Source organism: Trachinotus anak, unplaced genomic scaffold (genome assembly GCF_046630095.1).
Source record: "Trachinotus anak isolate AG129_WGS33_773 ecotype Australia unplaced genomic scaffold, CSIRO_AGI_Tana_v1 ptg000028l, whole genome shotgun sequence".
NCBI classification, from domain to species: Eukaryota; Metazoa; Chordata; class Actinopteri; order Carangiformes; family Carangidae; genus Trachinotus; species Trachinotus anak.
In genome coordinates this window covers 16761373-16782801 of record NW_027273879.1, presented here as the reverse complement: position 1 = coordinate 16782801, position 21429 = coordinate 16761373, and the positions used below count along the sequence as shown (strand labels likewise).

The following is a 21429-nucleotide window of genomic DNA, read 5'->3' as shown; positions in this document are numbered from 1 at the left end:
CTGCATGTGCTGCCAGGTAAAAGAAAAGATGGTCAACACCCACTGTTCTCAGTGGGAGATTATCGAACATTACCGGCATGTTTCTTAGCAACCCCTCTCAGTCCTATGCAGCGTCACACAGGGCTGTGTGTAAACCTAATGCAGGCCACCATGTTAATGGTGACATCCAAAGACATGTGGTGCACAGTCACACAGGGTGAACGCCACCGTGGTTTGTTCACACACCATGTCACACACATGTGGTCATGTACTTGACCATCGCCATCACCATTTTCCTCAATTTACTCACTACCTTGTTTTCTGTGTGTGCTAATCTCCATATTCCCCCTTTCTCCTTGTTTCTGTGCAGGAAGGTTAAATATGTGGCTGTATTTAAGCTAATTTATTGTGGGTTGTGAGTTACACGCAAATGAGCTTATGGCTGAGGACTACAGATGGCGTGCTTGCTGGGTCTACAGAGGCTAGTTCAGGAAGATGAGGGAAACCACCACCCCAAAACACGTGCGCACACATGCACACACACACACACACACACACACACACAGACCACAAAACACAAACCTTGTCTCCTACGCCTCATTACCCACTCCTGGGTGTATTTCCGCTTGCAACACCGTGGCAGTGCCAGATGCCTCCTCGACAGGGAGGAGAAAATTGTTATCTCAACCCCTCTTCCTCGGCAGGTGTGTCATCTGCAGCCTCTCATCAAACTCCCTCTTCTCTAAACACACAATGCAGCATGTCACTGCTTGTGGTATTTAAAATTCAAGAAGAGCCCGTGCTAATGGCTGTTGTGAAGAGAAGACCATCACTTTAGGACTCTGGAGTAACGTTGAAGTGGTGTTGACCAAAACCTCTCACTCTCTCTATTCAAGTTGATCTCATGTTTAACATAATCAGTTATGGAGAGTGGAGGTGGTGGGGGTGTGGGGGGTGTGGGGGGGGTTACATGAAGCACTGTTATGGAGTGCATCACAATACATCTGACCACTCTATGGGGGGAGACCTCGCCGGCGTTATCGCTCAGCAGCATGATAAGGGGTTATTTCTCTGCGTTGCTAAAGACCCGTGTAATAGGCCGGTTCATGCTTAATGGTTCCAATATGAACCCAGTCTACCATTACACACCTCCTTAAAATATATTCTAACTGCCCTCTGCAGGCAGGGACCAAAAAGGAAAGAGGGGCAGACAAAGAAGGGGACAAAAAGGAAGAGGAGGGGGGAGAAGAATGGGTTGCTAATTCAGCTCAGAGCCTCTGTTTAGTCAGCGGTTAGGGTGTTTAATAAATCACTGTAGATAAACCCTTTGTGTTGCTGGGTGGCATGCTGCCCACCTGACCATGCTGCAGGGAGGGATCACATATGGCATACTGTCCCAGCATCATTATTAGCTCTATTATTTCTGTCTTATTAGCCTCCGTTGTCTTTGTGGAGACGATGTTATTCAAACACAGACCATCAGAAAAGACTGCATAAAAACGTAACAAAGATTGATAGATAGATAGATTCAGTACTTAGTAGCAATCCATATTCAGTGCTGGGGAGCGTGATCAGCTGTGGTCAGATCCGGCTAAACACAGCTGGCTTCAGCCAGGTTTTTCTTGGTTCAAAGGATAGGGGAGCTGCTGGCTTGGCGCCAGAGAGAGTCACAGCAGGTCCAAGGCCTACTTGGCCTGGGGAGACAAGACATGAGTGTGCCAGCACCGTGCATGCTAGCGTGACCTGCACAAATCACATCACAGCATAAAGTCTATTACTGTTAAATCTCGAGTTTCCTTAACATTAAGCAGTTTGTTCTCATTTTTGAAGTTCTTGTTAGCCTCACACGCCATAATGTGAAAAATATGTCTCAGCACAGGGAGCACTGGCAGTCCGTGACTCCCTCTGGCTTTGGTAAGAAATGCTAATTTGCAATCTGTTCTCAGGGCAGCTGAGGGAAGTCAAAATGTCTTCTCACATTATGACGAGTGCATAAAATGACAGTTACATTTTTTTTTTTTTTCAACTATGCAGAGTTTCACTTTCACTACACACAAAGTGTATGTGGAAACAGGGTAGGATTTAACTTTATTTAACCACTTAAAGATCCCATATCTCACTCTCTTCTGGTGTTTTATTTCTAGTGTTGATATCCATTAGAAGATATATTTGTGGTTTTAAATACCAAAAACTCTAAATGTAGTTTTACTGTACATCTCCTCTATCAGGCTTCTCTCTGGAGCTCTAGCAACAACAGATCAGTGAACCAACAGGAAGAGAGGTCCCAAGCCTCTCTTCTGATTGGCTGACTGTTTTATGAGTGACTGAATAGACATATAGCAGATTTCAGGTAAACACTGCAAGGACGGATGATGGGTCCAGGAAGGCTGGGCTTGGGGCATTGGTGAGGGCGGTGAATGCTTTGTTGTGACATCACAAAGACTCAGTTTCTGAATAGAGGCTGTGTGCATTTCTCTGTGGGCTGAGCGCTTTGATACTTTCACAGTGTTAATGTAGAACCTGGACCAGCTTTATAATACAATGTGAGACCTTTAAAGAAGTAGTCCATCAACAATCATTCAAGAAGTAGCCTTTGAAGTCTAGAGGCTCTAAGTGATACTCCAAATATAAGATTTTCAGAGGAGTGCCCCTTTAAAACACAATTTTGGAGCTGATATCTTTTATCTGTCTCATTACGCTGCTACACTTATTTTCCCGCCTCCGCTCAAAGGTGGCCCGTCTGTCTGAGTGTGCGTTCCTATCTCTGCCTGTGTTTCTGTTTCCCTCACTGCCTCTAATACACTCTCTTCACCCTCTTCTGATCCTTCGGCTCAGTCAAAGCCTCTGAGTCTCTACACATTATTAATTTCCCTCTCATCTCGTGCTCCCCGGGGGGTCTTAACTCTGGGGCTAGCCAGAGAATAAAGCCTCTTTCACCCCTCTAGGAATATGCAAAAGACAAGTCACACGACAGAGTGAAAGCTTAGGTTTCTCAAGCACCAAACCAATATCTTACTTATAATTACAGCCCCACAGCCCCTTGCATCCCCTTACCCACACCTGACCCTTCCTGTCAGTCAGGGCAGAGTAATTGCAGACACGTGTTAAGTCAGACAGCCTCACTGATGCATGCAGTTTTTAGCCTGAGACTGACATGCAACATTTAAGATCCATTATAAGTTTGTTTGCACGCGTGGGTGTGTGTGAGAGTGTGTGTGTATGTATGTGCGTAAAGGGCAAGGGGAGCAGGGATAAGGATTGCATCTATGGATCAACTGTGAGGCAAAGCCAAGTGTTTGCAAACACACGGTTCCCCTGGCAACCATGGCTTGGCTGAATATGCATAGTCATCAATTACAAATCAAATCAAACCTGCGGCCATATGTGATTAAGCGCAGGAGGGTGGGGCTGTGATCTGATTACGATCTGAAAACGTTCACAAGAGGACTATTGACAGTCCATCACAGAACACAGCCAGCCACCAATTGTGTTTATATCTGATGCAGTCATGACATGATTATACCTCGCACCGCAAATCAATGGATGTGTTGGAAGTCATGCAACAAAGAGGCAGAATTAATGAAAAATTCATCCCATTACCATCATGCTTTCACTCATTTCTCTCTCTGGGCTTATCCTGCAACAGCCAACTCCCTGATATGGTGATATATTTATGAAATGTTCACACTTTGATAGGACAGCATTCCTCTGCTTATGCCAGCCTGCCAAAGTGGTAGGCATGAGGCAAAAGGGGCATGGAGTGGGAGAGCTGAGAACAGATGGCTGAGAGGGAACCCTGCGTGCCCAACATCAATAATAGACAGACAGAGGAGGGACGGCTGAGCCCGTCCATGTGTGTGTGTGTGTGTGTGTGTATGTTTGTATGTGTGTGTGTGTGTCCTGCTGTCCCACTGCCTCCGGGAGTTCCTGCCTTTTACAAATCTTCTCTTATTCTGTCTTTTTTTTTCCTTTGGACTGAGTCTCTCTTCTTTCACAGTTTCTTTTCTGTATTATGAACAATTCACACACAGAAATTGTCCTCCAACAATTAATCTGCATTCTTCACAAGATGTTTTTTTTTTCATTCATTCATTCAGCCTTGATTTATACTGGGTCTTCCTAGAGAGGTGTTCACTTTGATATATGTAATATGTAATAGAGAAAAATAAAAGAAGTACTGCTGCTGCTGCTGCTACAAGATAAGCACAAAAAAAGGAAAAAAAAAATCATTGAAAACATTCAGAACTATGGTTAAAATGAAACATTCATAAAGAAAAAAAAAAGAAAAAAAAAGACATTAAACCAGCAATAAATAAATTTGAATGCAATAAAAACAATATCAGAGAACAGCCTAGTTAACTTGGCCTGCAGCCAGGCATTAAACACAGAAATGACCTGATAATGACAAACAACAACTCCATACTCTACACAAAGAGGCAACCCAACTATATAAAAATTAAAAAGAAAAAATGATATCAGTAAAATAAATGTATGAATACATTTCAAAAATAAGTCAATTGACTTATTAAAATGCAACAAAACAAAGAAGGAGTCAAACAACAGAAGATCAAAAGATGCACTTCTATTGTTATGAATAAAAGTGGAGGTTAGAGACATAACACAAACCCAGATCTCACGGGATGAGATCGAGTGTATGTGGCACGTCTCTAATGGGCCCTTGCGTACCTTGTCTATGACACACAGCCCTGTGCAGGAAACCGCATGAATGACTGTGATTAATCCCTGGGCATCATCTCATGTTAAAGTTGCTGAATGCTCTCGGGAGCCGGGCCTGTGCAAATCCGGATCCTACAGTCAGATTGGCACCTGCCACACTGCACTAAATCCCTTCAAAGCAGACCGTCCAGCTGCTTGATTACAGGGGATTTCACTGCGTATGTCCAAGCACAGAAAGCCTCTGGGTGGGCCCGAGGGCCACAGAGAGTGCTGCTGCTGCTGCTGACCTCAAGACCCCATTTAGCTAGTGCCAGACAAAATGGCTGTAAGCCTACAGAGGGCATTCAGCCCACACACAAAATGTACAGAGCTACTGTGTCGCTGATTGAAAATGTGGGTTAGCTTAGCATAATGCAGATAACGCTAAAGGATTTTAAGCCTTTTTGGAAAAGTTGGGCAGGTTTCCATGCATTCCCTACAACCGTCGATATGAATTATTGATGTGAATATGTGCCTACAAATCAATTTTGGAGATTATTTAGCTTTAGGAGCTTGAACATTGATTTGATCTGAACCTGTGCTGCTTGAAGTAGAAAGGGCAACAGTGGCTAATATGTGCAAGCACCAGCCAATATGCTGCAGCTATGTCCATGACCTGTCCTATTTCACGCTAGATCACCATACATGTGCCTGCTCACTTACGTGTCACAGGGTGTCTGTACATGAGCATATCAACAAACACACACCCGCACACACTCAAAGCTGGAACATATTCATACGTGTGCTTTCTTACGCGCAAGCATGTACACACAAATCAATGGTGCTCCAGCCCGTAGAGCCTGCAGTATCAGTAAAGAGACAAGTCCTGTTGGGGTCGGGCTTAAAGGCAGTTGATCCAGGTGTCTAAGGTCCAGATAAGGGGGAGACGGTGAGAAGAAAATGGGGTGGAAGAGGCAGCAACGGGAGCACAAAAAGAAAGAGAAGATTTGACACAACAAATTTAATAATGATGACTTTGAGTTTGTTAAGTTGACCAAAAATATTATCAGCTCTAAGCCTTGAAAATTCAGCTGACGTGTCTGAAACACCCTCAAACTAAAGCTGCAGCACATTGTGTGCAATGTGCTGGAGTACAGAGTCAGGACAACTAAAAATGTATCCCAGTCTTAATCATTTCTGACTGCACTTTAAAATGTAAAACAGCAGGAGATGCTGTGGATTTACTCGCTTCGCATGCAGCATTTCTTTTCATCATAAACCAAGCTAAATGGGTTGGTTAAAAGGTTGACAGAAATGCTACCTGAATAGCTACATTATAGAGGAGGGAATTCACTCTTAAGCTGTCTGAGCCATGCAGCATTAATAACCCCGGCTCAAACAACAATAGCACAAAAAGATGCCGCTACACTCAACAGTAACTGATGACTTGTAATTGTTATGCTTACAGCTCTATCGCTTGCAAAGCCAGGCCATTCATAATGAATGAGGAGGGGGGTGTGTTGAGAGCATCGCAGGAGTGTTTGGGCTCGAGGCTGAGCAGGGAGGTGGGAGGTTTTGGGAGTGAGGGGGTGGTGTGAAGAACTCGGGAAGGCATTTGGTGACTCAGCAGCAGAAGTCGGACAAAGCTCCTTCTACTGAGGAGCTCTGCTGAGCAGGCACAAAATGAAGTTCTCTGTCTGACAACTGTTGCAAGATGAGATTTGGCTGGTTTTAGTTGGTTTTGGCTTTGAAACAAGTAGTTGATTTATAGGCAATTTCATTTTATACTTTAAAGGTCCCATATTTTACACTTTTTCAGTGTTTTAGTTGAAGTGTTGATATCCATTAGAAGATATATTTGTGGTTTTACATGCCAAAAAACAATGTAGTTTTACATCTCCTCTCTCAGGCTTCTCTCTGGAGCTCTAGTAACAACAGGCCTGTGAACCAATCAGAAGAGAAGCTCTGAGGCTCTCTTTTGATTGGCTGACTGTTTTCTGAGTGAGCAAATGAACATATAGCCAGTTTCAGGTAAACTCTCAGAGAAACCAAATCCTGCAAGGTTGGATGGTGGGTCCAGGTGGGCGGGGCTTGAAGCATTGCTGAGGGCAGTCACTGCTTTGTTGTGACATCACAAAGACATCACAGACAACACTTAGTTGCTTTTCTCAGTTTTATAACATCAGGTCTTGAAGTGCTGCATTTGAAAGCTCACTTTGGTCTGTGGGGACTTTTTAAGGGCATTGTCTGTTTTAATTTATTGAGTAAAGGAACTAAAAATAATTGCTACATAAATGCAGTCGCTGTTTACCAGCCTGGTTTACTGTACATGTGGGTTGGTGTGTATGTGCTGTGTGTGTGTGTGTGTGTGTGTGTGTGTGTGTGTGTGTGTGTGTGTGTACCACCCTCCCCGAGGATGTCAAAATAATTTCCTGAAGATTCTTTATGTGAGAGTTCAATTAAAGGTTAATAAAGGGCTTGGGTGTTGCTGTCGTGTGATAAATGTGTGGCTGGAGGAGACTTGGAAGCCCACTTGAAAGCCCAAAGGGTTCAATCAGAGAGGTGAGTAAATAAACTTGTTTCCCCTCTCACATTTTTGCCTGCCTCCTATAATCTGCAGGCACACAACGCCTGACCTGCCTACAGAGAAGTCGTGGGGTGGTGCACAATGGCAACAGAACAACTTTGCACCCAGCAAGCCGTGGATGACGGCTGCATTTACACGTTTTCTGAACAAAACAGCTCTTTAGGGACATGGTGGCAGCTGACAAAACAGCACACACTGCAAACAAGTGATGTAGAACCACCCTCTTCCCCCGTAGATGAATTCTGAAGCCAAGGCGAGCTGACGCCTTTCACAAGCAGCACAGAGGCAGAACACAGTGCATGAAATTATCTCACGATGAACTGAAAATGAAACTGTGATTGGAAGCGAGATCTGAGCATATATAAGAAAAAAAACAACAAACAAACATCAAACAATAACAAATGACTAAAATTCATCTGTAAGGCAGAGTTTCATTACAAAGCCATTACACAGGGTGGATTATCAGTTCTGAAGCGTCTTTGGCTGAACGTTACCCCGCGGTCAGAAATGAGCCAAGATCAGACATGCAATCTGTCCTCTGCTGCTTCTCCAACAAAACAGCAGGTCAGTTTCTTGCACTCATTACTCACAATCTCAACACACCGGTGAGAAAAATCACACCACTCCTCCAAGTGCTGAAAGGCCTCCACGAAAACAAAAATAAAAGAGGAAATGAGAAAACCTGGATGTGTGCGCAGACGTTGAGTGTGTTTGTCTGTGGCTGCGTGCGTGTTTCAGTTGGCCCAGTTTTTTGCCTCTTCCCAAACATGTGTTTGACATTTGCATGCTAAAATGACTGTACCTCCAGCTGTGATGAAAATTTCTCAAGTGTCATGCCATGTTTTAAAGTCTTTCATCGACTGTTTTGTACGCCAGAAAACCGTCCAACCTGCTGGACGATCGCTGACATTTCAATCAGCGGCACGTGCAAAGGCGCGTACGGGGCAATCTATGACAAAATGTGTCATTAAGAAAAACACTTTTATGTCAGTCATGGTTAAGTTGAGCCTTGAAAGTACTAACAGCTGTAAGAAAAACGCTAAGAGGCAGACTTAGTGCAGTGAGGCAAAGTGTGTCAATTCGGCCTGTATCACACAAAATCTGAGCAACTGGGATCCAAAATCTTTACACTGTGGTTTAGTGCTGTACTGCTCTGAGAGGAAAACCTGGATCTGCGGATTAGAGGCCGACCGATACATTGACAGGCTGGTATTATGGCTTGATGTGAGGTCAGAGATACATCGGCACGTACTGTATGAAGGCACATATGCAAAGATGAACTGGCAGAGCAGTCAAATGCAGCCATAAATGCAAGGAGACAGAGGGAGAATCTGTCTTCCATCACAAAGAGCAAATCATGCAGATGAAGCCGGAATCACTAAAAGTGACTTTTTGTTTGAGGGAGAAAAAGATTCACCATCTTATTCTCCTGTTTCTACGTATGTATATATACATATATGTGAGTGTCACATGCATCTGTTTCTGCTTATATGCAGCTATGTCCTGACAGAGAAATATTTGTACAAATCTGTGTGCACGTCTGTGTCTGAATTTCCTGATGTTGCAGCATTTTTTTTTTCAGGCTTGTCAGACCTATAATCTGTTTTGTCTGCTCACTGTTTGCAAAGCAGTTCCGGTCAGGTTGCCACACAACACAGTCTGGCTCACATCTCAACAGCAAACAGCTGCTGCCTTCAGCGAGTCCTTTAGTTATTACTTTCTTTTCCTCCTCATTCTCAGTTGTGGTGGACATACACCACAAGAAAACTGCTGTTAGCACAGTAAAAACCTTTATGAGTTTTGCCCAGTTCCCACACATTTTATTTGTTTTCTCCTGAAATATCTGTCCATCTTAATGTACACACGTGAACACATTCAGTAGTATTGCAATTAAACTGACTTCTCAACAAACAGGTCTCATCCCTCATGAGCAGAATCATTTATTCTGATTCTATTATAAAGAGATTTGTGATACATTTAACATGCATTTTGAAGGTCCCATATTATATAAAAGTGAGATTTCCATGTCTTTGTGATTATAAAGCAGGTCTAGGTTCTGTATTAATACTGTGAAAGTATGAAAGTGCTCGGTCCACAGAGAAATGCGCACAGCCTGTATTCAGAAACTGAGCCTTAAAACGAGCCGTCAGGACTTCTGTAACTTTGTGATGTCACAACAAAACAGTCACTGCGCTTAGCCATGCTGTTAGCCCAGCCCACCGGCCTGTTGTTACTAAAGCTCCAGAGAGAAGCCTGAGAGAGGAGATGTAAAACTACACTGAGATGGTTTTCGGCTCTTAAAACCACAAATATATCTACTAATGAATATTCAAACTTCAATTAAGACACAGGAGAGGTGTAAAATATGGGACCTTTAAGTGAAGGTTCCTGTATCTGAGTCCTGAAACCTGAATCTGAAGGGTTGAGTTCGGCTGCAGATGTCTTGCTTCCTCCACAATGTGCACCTCAGCTTGTCTTTTCTAATTTCATTATTTTCCATACATACTGATTTCTGAAAAGGTGGAACCTCGTGGTCACATTAGCACAAGTCAGTCGTACTCCATACCACATAATAAAGGCAGAAGAAGAAGAAATGTTAAAGTCAACTTGAAAACGTTGAGTGTCCGCAAAAGTCATTTTGACATTTAAACAGCATTTTCACATTTATCCGCCCTAGTACATCAGAGATGATCCCTGACACAAAGCTGCTGGGGGCGTGCGGCGACACAAGGGTTTGAGGCTTTGAAGCAGGTTGTGGTGATAAGGGCAAACTGGGGATCATGGGAGGAAACGGGATTTCCCATGATGAGTCTGGGCCTGGGCTGATGAGCCCGGTACTTCCACATAGTTCTTATCACGCACCTAAGCCTGTGTGTGTGTGTGTGAGAGACTCAGGCACATGATGGTCCAGTATGTCAGTGTGACAGAGAGCACTGAGAGAATGAATGGGATTAGACCAACATGAGTAATCCAGCTGGCCTGTGGGAGGGTGGTGTGCCCTCACCCCTCTGCTGGAGGAGATAAGGAAGTTGGGGAAGGAGGGTGTAAACCCCTGCACCATGCACCCATCTGAAAGTGCTTTTTTAAATGGGAGCTTCAATGATTTTACACATAACATTGCTATGATGTAATCAGGGGTTAACCCCCTTCTCGGCTTGGAAACTACAAAACTATTACAAAACACTTGCATTATACATTCATGTTTACCAGAGACAGAGGGTCTTTTGAAAAGATGCTATTAGTTGCATTGTGGGAAATGGAGTTTGGGGGACTGTGAATAGAGATCTCTCAGCCCTCACCTTTTCACTTTCTTAATCTTTTTCCTGCAATCCTACCAACTTTATGGAGTAAAACATCCCTGGACTGTCCCTTTAAATTCTGATGAACACTGTATTTATGCCCAATTCTTAGGGGACTGGTTATTACTGCAGTATTAAAATATTTGGAATTTGGCTAGTTAAAAACTGAGATAAAGTTGAGAGCTAACATTGGATTGCTAGCCAGAGGACAATAGTACCTTCATAAATGTTTCTATACAGTATGAAGAGCTCACCTTACACCTTAAAGCCCGCTGTGTTTTATAGAGCACTGAGCTGTTTTAGTGATGATCAATTCCTCTCTCAGTAATGTACTTCTAATGTACAACAGGGACATATCCCCTCTACATAGTGAAAGCAGCTGCACTTTCTTATACCACACTGATGGTCCCTGAGTCACATGACTTTTCACTTTCACTTCAAATATATCACATTTTAAATCTATTGTAATGAATATAGTGAACATAAAAATATATATATATATATATATTAATCAAATCTTTCATGTGTTTTCACTAGAGCTTGCAATTCTTTCTTTTGTTGTAGGACAGTATCTGTTGCCTTATTAATATGACATATTGCTCATCTGAACTGCAGGTTTTACACGTATTTTATCTAGTACACATCTCCTTAGATACCAGTACACCATATATACTGTGCTGCACAGATGGACATGTGAGTGTACAATGTCAACAACATCTATACACAAGCACAAGTATAAAATCACATGCACATGCCCAAATACTGAACATGTGCAGACTCCTGGGAAATTAAATGTACTACAGTTGAAAAAAAATGTGATTCAACATGGTAGATTTTTGATATTTCACAAACCATCAAAACACTTTTGACCAAGATGATTTTAAGAGGGGAAAATAACACTCCCTGAAAGATTTTCCTATACACATCCCTGCACAATTACACTCTAAATTCTTGCCTTCAAAGTTCCACCAGAGTGTAGAGCTTATTGGTGTATTTTTTTCATACACAAACAAACGATTTCCCCTTGTGTGCCTGTGCCCTAAGTCCTGCTCCGCCGTCTTCAGAAAAGTTGTATTTCTGGAAGATGAATCCTACAGCGAACCACTGGCGCTTTATATTCCAACTGGCTGCAGCTCTTTTTTTTTTTTTTTCTCCCCTTCAACTCTGCCAATATTCCCTTCTCTCTAAAACCCTTATCACACAACACAATGTTTACCCGGTGGGAGAGATGCATGTAGCCGCTGCTACCTTTATATTCACCTCATAGAAAGTCAAGTGGGAGGTATTCATAACCACTTCAGGGAGGGGATAAGCTGGGAACTCTGGCATCCAAAACATGAAGGAATTTTAGAAGAATAAAGCTTTTATTCATTGCTTTACCAAAGCATCTTGACACTGCAACAATACAGCTGTTGGTTTTGTATACATAGGGGGCATCGTTGGAAATAAAATTTTTCCTTTTACATGTTTTGACATGATACAAAAGCTCATTTTCCCTTGACTTACATGGCGTATAGAAAGTAGATTTGTCAAACCTGATCATTCGTAGGTGAAACAAGGGCTGAGCGAGAGAGAAAAAGAAGAAACTTGAGATAGTTGAGCGTGATAGATGTCTTTACTCGAGCAGTGACACGAGCGCAGCGGCCACTACCTAGAGGGCTTGTCTGATTGGCCGGCATGATGTTTCCATGGGAGCAGTGAAAGTGACAACTGAACAAAGGGCTTCCATTACAGACCCTGTCCCCTTCGCTCTGCTACTATTAGGACCCTGTCTGTGGGACACTGCTGACAGATGAAGAGCAGAGCAAGACAACAGCGACCTAGCTAAGCTATCGGGGCAGATTCCATTCACTGCTGCACCTAAATGTCCAGATAATATCACAAGCAAAAACAGGTTGAGTGGAGGAAATATGGTTGTTAACAAGTTTCATTTCTTTTTTTTCTTTTTTTCCCGTTAAAATCATAGATAATCTCTCCCTCTTTTTGTCAACATAAGAAACCCTGTTTTTTTTGTTTTTTTTTTTGCAGTAGAGCACTTTACAGCTTTCACTCAAACATATGGCCCCACTTTATTAGATAGGCCTATAATTTTTCAGAGCTGAGACTGTTATCATCTGCAGATGGTTAAACTTAGAAATATTTAACAGTTTTACTCCCTGCACAGTGTCCACAGCAGGCAGGGCTTAGTTTAAAACAATACATAGATAAATATGCCTCACATTGAAAGTATAAAATAAAAACGTTCAGACTTAAATCTCACACTGGATTGCTCAAAAATGCAGAAGCATTTCTTTTCAATCAATACCACACGTACACACTCACCAATCCCAAATCCTCAACACCCGCTAAATTGGAAGCTCTTTCATTGGGACTTAATTATCATGAATCTTGCTATATTACTCAGCGGAGAACATAATCATAATCCTTCAAACTTTAATGGCTTTGTAGAAGAGGGAGGATTTTAGCAATGCAATGAGGAAAAGAAAATATGCAGACAATTCTGCACTGAGAGCGATGCCAATTCTCGCAAACTCTCACAAAGAGCTGACAAATGGAATAAGATCAGGTCATGAGGACACAATCGGTCATCATTACCTGAGACGGATTGTGCACCAAGTTAAAGAGATGTGGTTTGATTTTTAAATGTTCAATAAACAGATATCACAGCCAAACTAGAGAGCACAATCAACAGGAGGGGAAGAAAGTGGAGTGTAATATAAAGTCTCATAGTGTTTCAGCCATTAATGGTCTCTAATTACACAATAAAGAACAAAGATCATTTAAATGGCAATTAGACCAGCAGCAACTAAGTCATGCCTAAATTAGGTTTAGACACAATAAATTGGAGATAATAAACCTTCTATATGGACACAAACGTGCTTAAATGGACCTATTTTGTGCAAGGGAGCAGCAGCAAATGTAATGAAAAAGACAGACTGAATATTAAAACGGCCTTAAAGCAGCACAAGGCTTTAGACGTCCTCTAATATCCACACAAATAATCTTCTTTACCTCACCTTTACATTATTCATGAGATCTGAGGATCCAAAACAATACAATGTGACTGCCTCATGGCAGCTCCCTGCCTCTGTGTTCTGCATACAGCTCCCAGAAGTGTGGGCATCCATAGACCACGAAGGCTACATCCACACTAATATGGTTTATTTTTAAAACGCATCGTTTTCGCTCTGTTTATCCCAGGCGTCCATACTACTCTGCAGTTTTCAAGCCCCTGAAAAGGAGGCTTTTGGAAACGCTCCCGGCTCTGTGCTCGTTATAAATTCATCTGGATGTGTAGAAACAGAGACTTTTGGAAATTATGTCACAGATACCCACGTTCGCTTCCTGATTGCGTCTTATTGGTCATGACTACTGGCCTTGCCAACCTTGTTGTCTTTGCTAACAGCTGTCATGCAGTTACATTCTGCATTTTAATACTACAACTGCCTTTGCTGTTCCTCCTTCATCGCATTTTCTGTAACTAACCACCTGCAGCGTAGACAATCTGCTTCCTGTTTACATTAGCACACCTGTGCCCAGTGTATGTGAGTGGACATGTGATCTGCGTTTTCTGGTGTATTAGACAGATACAGAGCTAAAATGCTCGTCTGGATAGAGCTTGTCTCCGTTTTTAAAATTCCCTTTTTAAATGAATATGTATCAGTGTGGGGGCGCCTCAGTGGCTCACCTGGTAGAGCACGTACCATTAAGGCTTAGGCCTAGCCGCAGCGGCCCGAGGTTCGAGTCCGACCCGAGACCCTTTGCTGCATGTCATCCCCTCTCTCTCTCCCCAACTTTCTTGTCTCTCTCTCACTGCAACCATAATAAAGGCATAAAAAGCCCAAATATAGTGTGAACATAGCCACAGTCTAACCACATAGGTCATATGCACTTTCACTCTACAACTGTTATGGTTGATGGGGTAAAAAAAAACACTCAGGATCAACAGGGGTTGTCCACATGTGAGGAACGTGTCAATCACAGCCCAGGAGCAACAACAAGGGGTTTAGAGTCAGACTCTGATTGAGCCTCCGGGAACATGAAGTCAGTAAGAGCACAGCAACATATCTTACCTGCCTGGGAGCTTTAACTAAGCACCTTAGAGACCAAAGACTGAAGAGCCAACACAGGGGAAATAAATGAGAGAGTGTAGAACCATAATACTACAGGGTGACATGAGTTCATTAAAGGTGCCAGAGCTGTGGATGCATGGGGACATAAAATCAAAGGTAAAATCTGTTGAAGTGATCAATTGCCTTTAAAAAGACAGTTATTTTCCAGTGGGAATTAATAAAAACCCAAAATACATATATAGCTTATAGAAATATGGAGGTGCAAGAAGGCTTGTGTCCATGGCTTGTTAACAAGGATGTAAAAATTGTCGAACAAAGGCAAATTTTGGACTTTAAACCAGTCCAACTGGGGGTGGGCCATGTGTGATCACTACAGCTGTTTAGAGCACACTCTTAAAAAAAAAAAAAAAAAAAAAACAGATCCGAAGATGTATATGACATATATACAGTGGTACACAGTACAGTGAAATAATCTGAGTCCTTGTTGCAGTTACCGTATGTGAAGTTTTGATTAAAGCTGGTTATGCACTGTATCGATTATCAGAGGCTCAAAGGAATGAATCAACTCTAAAAGAGGGCTTTTCTAATGCATGTGTGGGCTGTGTAGTCCACAGTGAATGTGAGAACAGTGACAGAGGAAGCGTGTTACCATCTGTGCCTACGGGGCATGTTCACATGTTGTGTGCCACAAGTGTGTGTGCGGATAAATGGATGTACAAATGGATCTAAACTCAGCCTTGTCAATTAACTGAGCAAGTAAAATAAACAGGCTTTGTCTTAGTGACATCTGGGCAGGTTTTCTAAGTAAACAATGACACAGTTTGGTACCAGCACTAGACAGTGAATTGAAAGTCTACAGCACAGGGAGGAAGAGTAGGAGGAGGAGGAGGAGGAGGGACATCTTGCCTGTACTAGTCTCGCACGTGCCAGGCAGGGAGGAGCGGAAGTTGGAAAGTGTGAAATGAGCCGGAGGTGTGAGTGGGAGGAGGGTGAAACAGCAAGTCTGATTTTATCTATCAGATTGATGGAGTGGTGTGACATATTACGGACACAGTATGCATGACTTAGAGGCAGTTCTCTGACTCTACTGCCTTCTGAAAATGCAACGCTACATGTAACGCTAAAAAAAATGTATATTCATATCTGTGCTTCTTTATATAGAAGAGCACAGAACCTTTTACATGTTGGAATTAAATAATTGATGAAAAACAGCTGGATTTTATTTTATTTTCCTCCAATGCACCAAAAGGTTGCTTTGTTTTCAGCTGCAAGAGCACAGTGATCACCTCAGCTTGCAGTAAATGACATCCTCCTGTGACTCTGGGAGCTCAATCAGTGCTGCTGTTAATAAGAAATTCTGAGGAAAAATGGTGAGAAGTGGTAATGAGCAACTCATCTCCTCACCAGAATCCATACAAAGGCAAATTTAACTGCACTATGCATTTTTATAATTAGATTTTTTGGAATTTTCTATCCTATATATATATATATATATATAATCCAAAATAATAATAAATTAATTAATAAGAAATTTTAAAAAATAATGACTCTATTGACCTAGTGTATGAAAGGGTGGTTAGGGGTGGGGGGTGGTGTTCAAGGTGACGGAGAGGTTACAGGAGTGCTCCACATTACCTGAGGTACTGAACTGACAGACTGAGCTTCACACACATGATGTACATCAGTAACACCTTGGGGTGGGGGCACCGTTGCAGTTATTTTATAAAGACTGTAAATGGAAGCAGCTGAGTGGTGAAAAAAGAGAAAAAAAAAGATAAAAATATTCACTTCAGGCTTTGAGGTGTTTTGTATTTACAAGTCTGAGATATGGAGGATTTCAGACAGTTATACAAGAACATAGGTGGAAAAGAATTAGATTAGTGTGAGTAATATCAAATAATCTGACTAATGAAATTGATACTGTAATAAAAATGAGTTGCACAACCTCCCCAGTTTGTTTACATCCGGTTTAACATGGAATAATGCATAAATGCAAGTGAATCGGAACAATGGGGTGTTTTGTTTTTCCTCCCTCTTCTGTTGAAATAGTGTGAACGCAGCACACAGCACTAAGTGAAGGGAACAGTGGTTGCGGGGAATGCGTTGTGTTGTTATTGTGCATTACCAAAGTGCATGAAGCTGATTAAAACAACTACAAAGGATTGCAGAAGTGTGGGGGATGCAGTCTGTTTTGAAGAGCTGGGTAAAGGCCATTTGGATTACATGTTAAGAGGACACCTTTGGGTACGGTCGTCTTACAGTTCTCTGCATGCACAGAGGGAGGCTCAATGTGCGGGAGTGTGTGTTAAAAGGTGGGAGGAGGTGTTATTCTTGGGGATGATTATGTCAGTTCATTTCTGACAGCCCATAGCCCGACTTCAAAAGGACTCATTTCTTATTAATGTCCTCTCTGAAGGGAGACAATGCATTTCAGCTGCAGGGGGTGTGACCAAATACGTTGTACTGACTGTGAGTGTGTGTCGCATGTGTATGAATGAGTGTTTACGACCGCATGCGCGCAAGCTTGTGTGTGTTTGTTCCTTCATGCATGCACGTGTCTGTATGTGACACATCAAAAGGGGGCAAAAAAATGCAGAAAATAATAAATTGGATCCTCTTTGTGCTGCCACTCAATATGATGTCCTACACAACAGTAAGTGAAAGATCCCACTCATGGCCCGTGAGTTCATGAACCGTGAAAGACCGACACATCAAGCTGGGCGACAAGAGAGGAGAGGGTGTCATGTCACATCGGATGGCGGGGAGGTTGGTGCCTGTTAACCTTTTAGGATGGCCAGACACATCAGGCAACACTGGCAGTCTGTGTGGCGTCGCACTTTCAAAGCCCCCCCTTCCCCCCTCCTCCAACCTCTCCTCTTTAGTCTTACCCCCTGCTTCTCGCTGAATATTTTCACATTCCCTGACTCTGAAAACACTGTTAACAGCCCGTGCCACAACGAGGGAGTGAGGAAAAATGTGTGCCCTGTTTGTGTGATGTGGTTGGAGCTCCGGGCTACGCCGACCACACTGCGCTCGTCAGCCAATGTGAACAGACACCAAAAAAAAGAATAATGCATGCTGATGAGGGGGGTGCAGAGGGACTGGGCTGAGGCTTTGAAAGTTAGGTGGCCACCATTGTATAGCTCCAAACTGGTGAATAATTCTCTCTCATGAGACTGGTTAATGTCCCTGCCAGTGCTAGTATGTCACTCAGGAACACCATGGCATTTAGTTGTTGCCACAGCTGAGCTTAGATCTCTGTCCTCCTGTACAAACAGATACATAAATAGCAGCAATTCATTAGAATCGAAATCTGGATAATGACTCAATCGATAACTTGAGTAACTGTTTTACAATAATGCAAAGAATCAATTCAAATTCACTGCCTCGTAACTTTGTTACAGTCGTGGCTCAATTAGCTGTTGCTCTGTTGACGGCTCAACATGAAAGGGGAGAATATGGATAAAATGAGTCCAGCTGAAAATGGCAGAAAATCACAGTGACGTACAAAACAAGTAAGCCACAATAGATCTGGGAGAATGGTTTGAGAAAAAAAAGTACCACAACACTCCACCTGACACAAGCGCCACATAGCTAGCAGGTGCGTTAGCAGAAGGCTCAGAGAAGGCTATAAACCCAAATGAGTGAATTCAGGAAGGTGCTGTGCCAGTGGCTTTTCTATAGGGGGGCATTAGTGACTGGATCTTAATGCGAGCAGCAACTGGGGGGAGCCAGCGGGGAGCAATAAAAAGTGGAGTGACATCTTTAGCTGACTGAAGACCAGACGTGTTGCCACCTGCATTTTGGACCAATTGCGGAGGTTTTATTGTGCATGCTGGCAGCCTTGCCAGAGGGGCGTTACAGTCGTCCCGGCATGAGATGAGTAGTGCCTGCACAAGGAGGCGAGCTGCATACTCAGTCAGATTGAAGCTGGACTTTCTTGTATAGTACGGACTGCAGAGCGACATGACCACGTGATGGATACAACATGCTCAATTGAAAGTTAGCTGATCATCAGTCATGAAACCCACAGTTAAAGCCGGTTTTGTTGAAGATAGTGAACTGGATTAATTATCCTTAATAAGTTTAAAGGGCTTTGATCACCAAGAGTTCAGTCTCAGAGAAGTTCCCCAGACACAGTTATGATGTTGTTGATGAGGATGTTGCACTTGAGCAGTATTTACCTGGTAATTATACAGTACCTTCAACATAATGTGAGCATGGCATTAGCTATAGCAAAGCCTGCTAGCTATGCTACTATATAACCTCACTGAAGCCACAAGTGGAATACCGGCTTTAGAGGCACCTGTCAGTGGGTAGTACATCTGGAAAAAGTCACGTCATTTGTACTGACAGAACTGCAGTGGTATACTAATTCCTTCTGGTTTATGACTTACTTGGGCTTTTATAACAGCATTTTCTATTATTCATACTAAAACAGACATGTTGATGATGACTTACATTCTCCAGTTCTTTCAGAATATACTTTTTTTTCCTACATCTTTACTTAATTAAATTGTCAAAATAACTGGTAGAATGCTACAAAGATTGAATATAATCTACTGTATCTGAAACCCTTATCCATTTTGGTGCTGAAAAAGCGCATGACATCCATCTGCCACACTGTATTTGATCCCTGTTAGCTGTGGAGCTCAGAAGAGCGGCGGTGTTGTATCAAGGGAGTGTTTTTAGATGGAGACTGCCAGGTTAAGCAGAGTGTGGTTAGATAAATGCAGGAATCTGAGGATTCATACAGCTTTTGTGGTCGCAAAGCAAACACTCACTCTGGTTAGGAGGCAGCTCACTAAACAGGATGTGGGTAGCGTTTCCTTTTTAACTTTTGTCACTTCTGTGTGTGTGTGTATGTGTATATGTGTGCGCCCATGTTTGTGTGTGTGACAGTCTCCTTGCAAATTTCCATATGAGCATATGTGTGTGAGTGTGTACTTGTTCTCTTTGAGTGTTTGAGGCTGAGAGAAGATGTCTTAAGAGATTCACCACAGTCTGACTGTCAATCTCAGACGGGTGGGGCAAGCTAAGGCAAAAAAAAGGTCAAATTATGTACATTACTTTTGCTTAAGATAACATTTATATTTTAACCAAAATTATGGAAAAATGCTTCTGGGCATGTCAGAGTGATACAAATCTTCTGAGCATATGTGAACCACTCACAGACGCCACCCAAAATGAAAACACATTTCAGAAGGAAATAAGTCAAAAAACAGATAAAAATGTTCAATATAAAAGGAACATTTGATGCTCTACTGAGCCTGTCTTTATTTTTTGATCCATATGAGTCAATGTGGGCATTTTAGGTTTTGTTTAAATTTGCTCTTTTACAATGTGTCCACTGTTAGTTGACTACAATCCCCCCTCTTGTCACTACATGGGCATAAAAGGCAGTTACTGCTATGTCACGGAATACACTGGAGCAAATGTCTGAGCAGATACAAAAGGTCCAAGGCATTAAGACATGCAATTCAAACATGAAAATCCATTCTCCAAACGCTCTGAGCTGCTATTCATTCTGTGATCAATAAAGACTGTAAAATACATCACGCAGCAAATGTTCAGTGCTTCAGTGTACGACATCCACAACAGCGAGCTGCTTTAGACAATACTAAACATATACTCCTGACCCACTGAGTAGCTCAAATGGAAACAATCAAGTATTGCTTCATGGTGATAACCCTTGGTCTGGATACTGAAGGCTACCCAGGTTCTTGAATGGTCTGCAAGTACATTTAAACACATCAATATCCCTCCAAATCTTGGACTGATACCAAATTACTTTCCCCCTATTATATTTAGATAAATGAACAAATAACATATGACATGATGATGATCAAATACCAGCACAGAGGCTAACACATTTGGTGTGTGCGTGGGTGAGCCTGAGTTTTGTAGTGGATCCCAGACCAGTTCTCTGGACCACACCCAAGTTCAAAAACAGCTTTCACACTTCACCGAACCTCTTCAACTGTCTGGTCTTGGGACTGGAAAAAAAAAAAAAAAAAAAAAAAAAAAAACTTTCCCAACTGGAGTGTGTGATCATTGGATCTAAACCAACGATCTTCCAGAAACGACCTTTCCTCTTGAGCCTTTACAACATCACCGACCCTGTAACGGTTTCTCAGAATCAGTATGCTCCTTCAGATGCAGAGGCAGATGCTGTGCTTCCAGACAGGGGCTGTCAGGCTGCCGTTCCTGCTGCTGCCGCTGCTGCCAGACACGTGTTCTCGCCAACTGCCTCACTTACTCTAATGAAAAACAAACACTGCTCTGCACTACAGGGACCATGCGTTGACGAGTCTGAATTAGGCAATTTGCAGCAATGCATCGCAAAAAGTGACAAACTAAATTGTTTTCTGTGATTGGTTAGAAGAGGGTGAAAGCTCATAATGCAGTCCCCACAGTGATGTACAGCAGAAACAGAAGTGATGTAAAATTGTTAAACAGACGTTTCTCCCCATTATCCCTCGTTTCCAAACAAAACAAGAGCAAGGTTAGGCCTTGGAAATAAAAAAAACAAAACAAACCACAGTCTTCGGTGTTGTGAAGATGTGTGATGGGGTGTCTAACAAAAGTCTAGGCCACAGGACCTCGCTGAAAACGGTCTGAACCTCTTCCATCCCCTCACGGCAGTTGGAAGCATTTCTAGGGAGGAATCCCTTTATTCAAGACACAGACGTCTGGAGGGAGAGAGAAGCCCTGCACGAGTGACACATCACAGCCTCACACAGCTCACTGTGTCAGCTGGAACAGACAGAGCCTCATTATGGGTCTCCATTCAGCATGTCTCACCGGGGACAGTGTGGAGGAGACTGGGGGGAGG

At 42.6% G+C, this 21429-nt stretch overlaps 1 protein-coding gene across 7 annotated transcripts in view; it reads right to left on the bottom strand.

The window, feature by feature from the left end:
- The window catches only part of vav2 (vav 2 guanine nucleotide exchange factor), a 205247-nt gene that overhangs the window by 64679 nt on the left and 119139 nt on the right, over nt 1-21429 (bottom strand). The window lies entirely within an intron of this gene.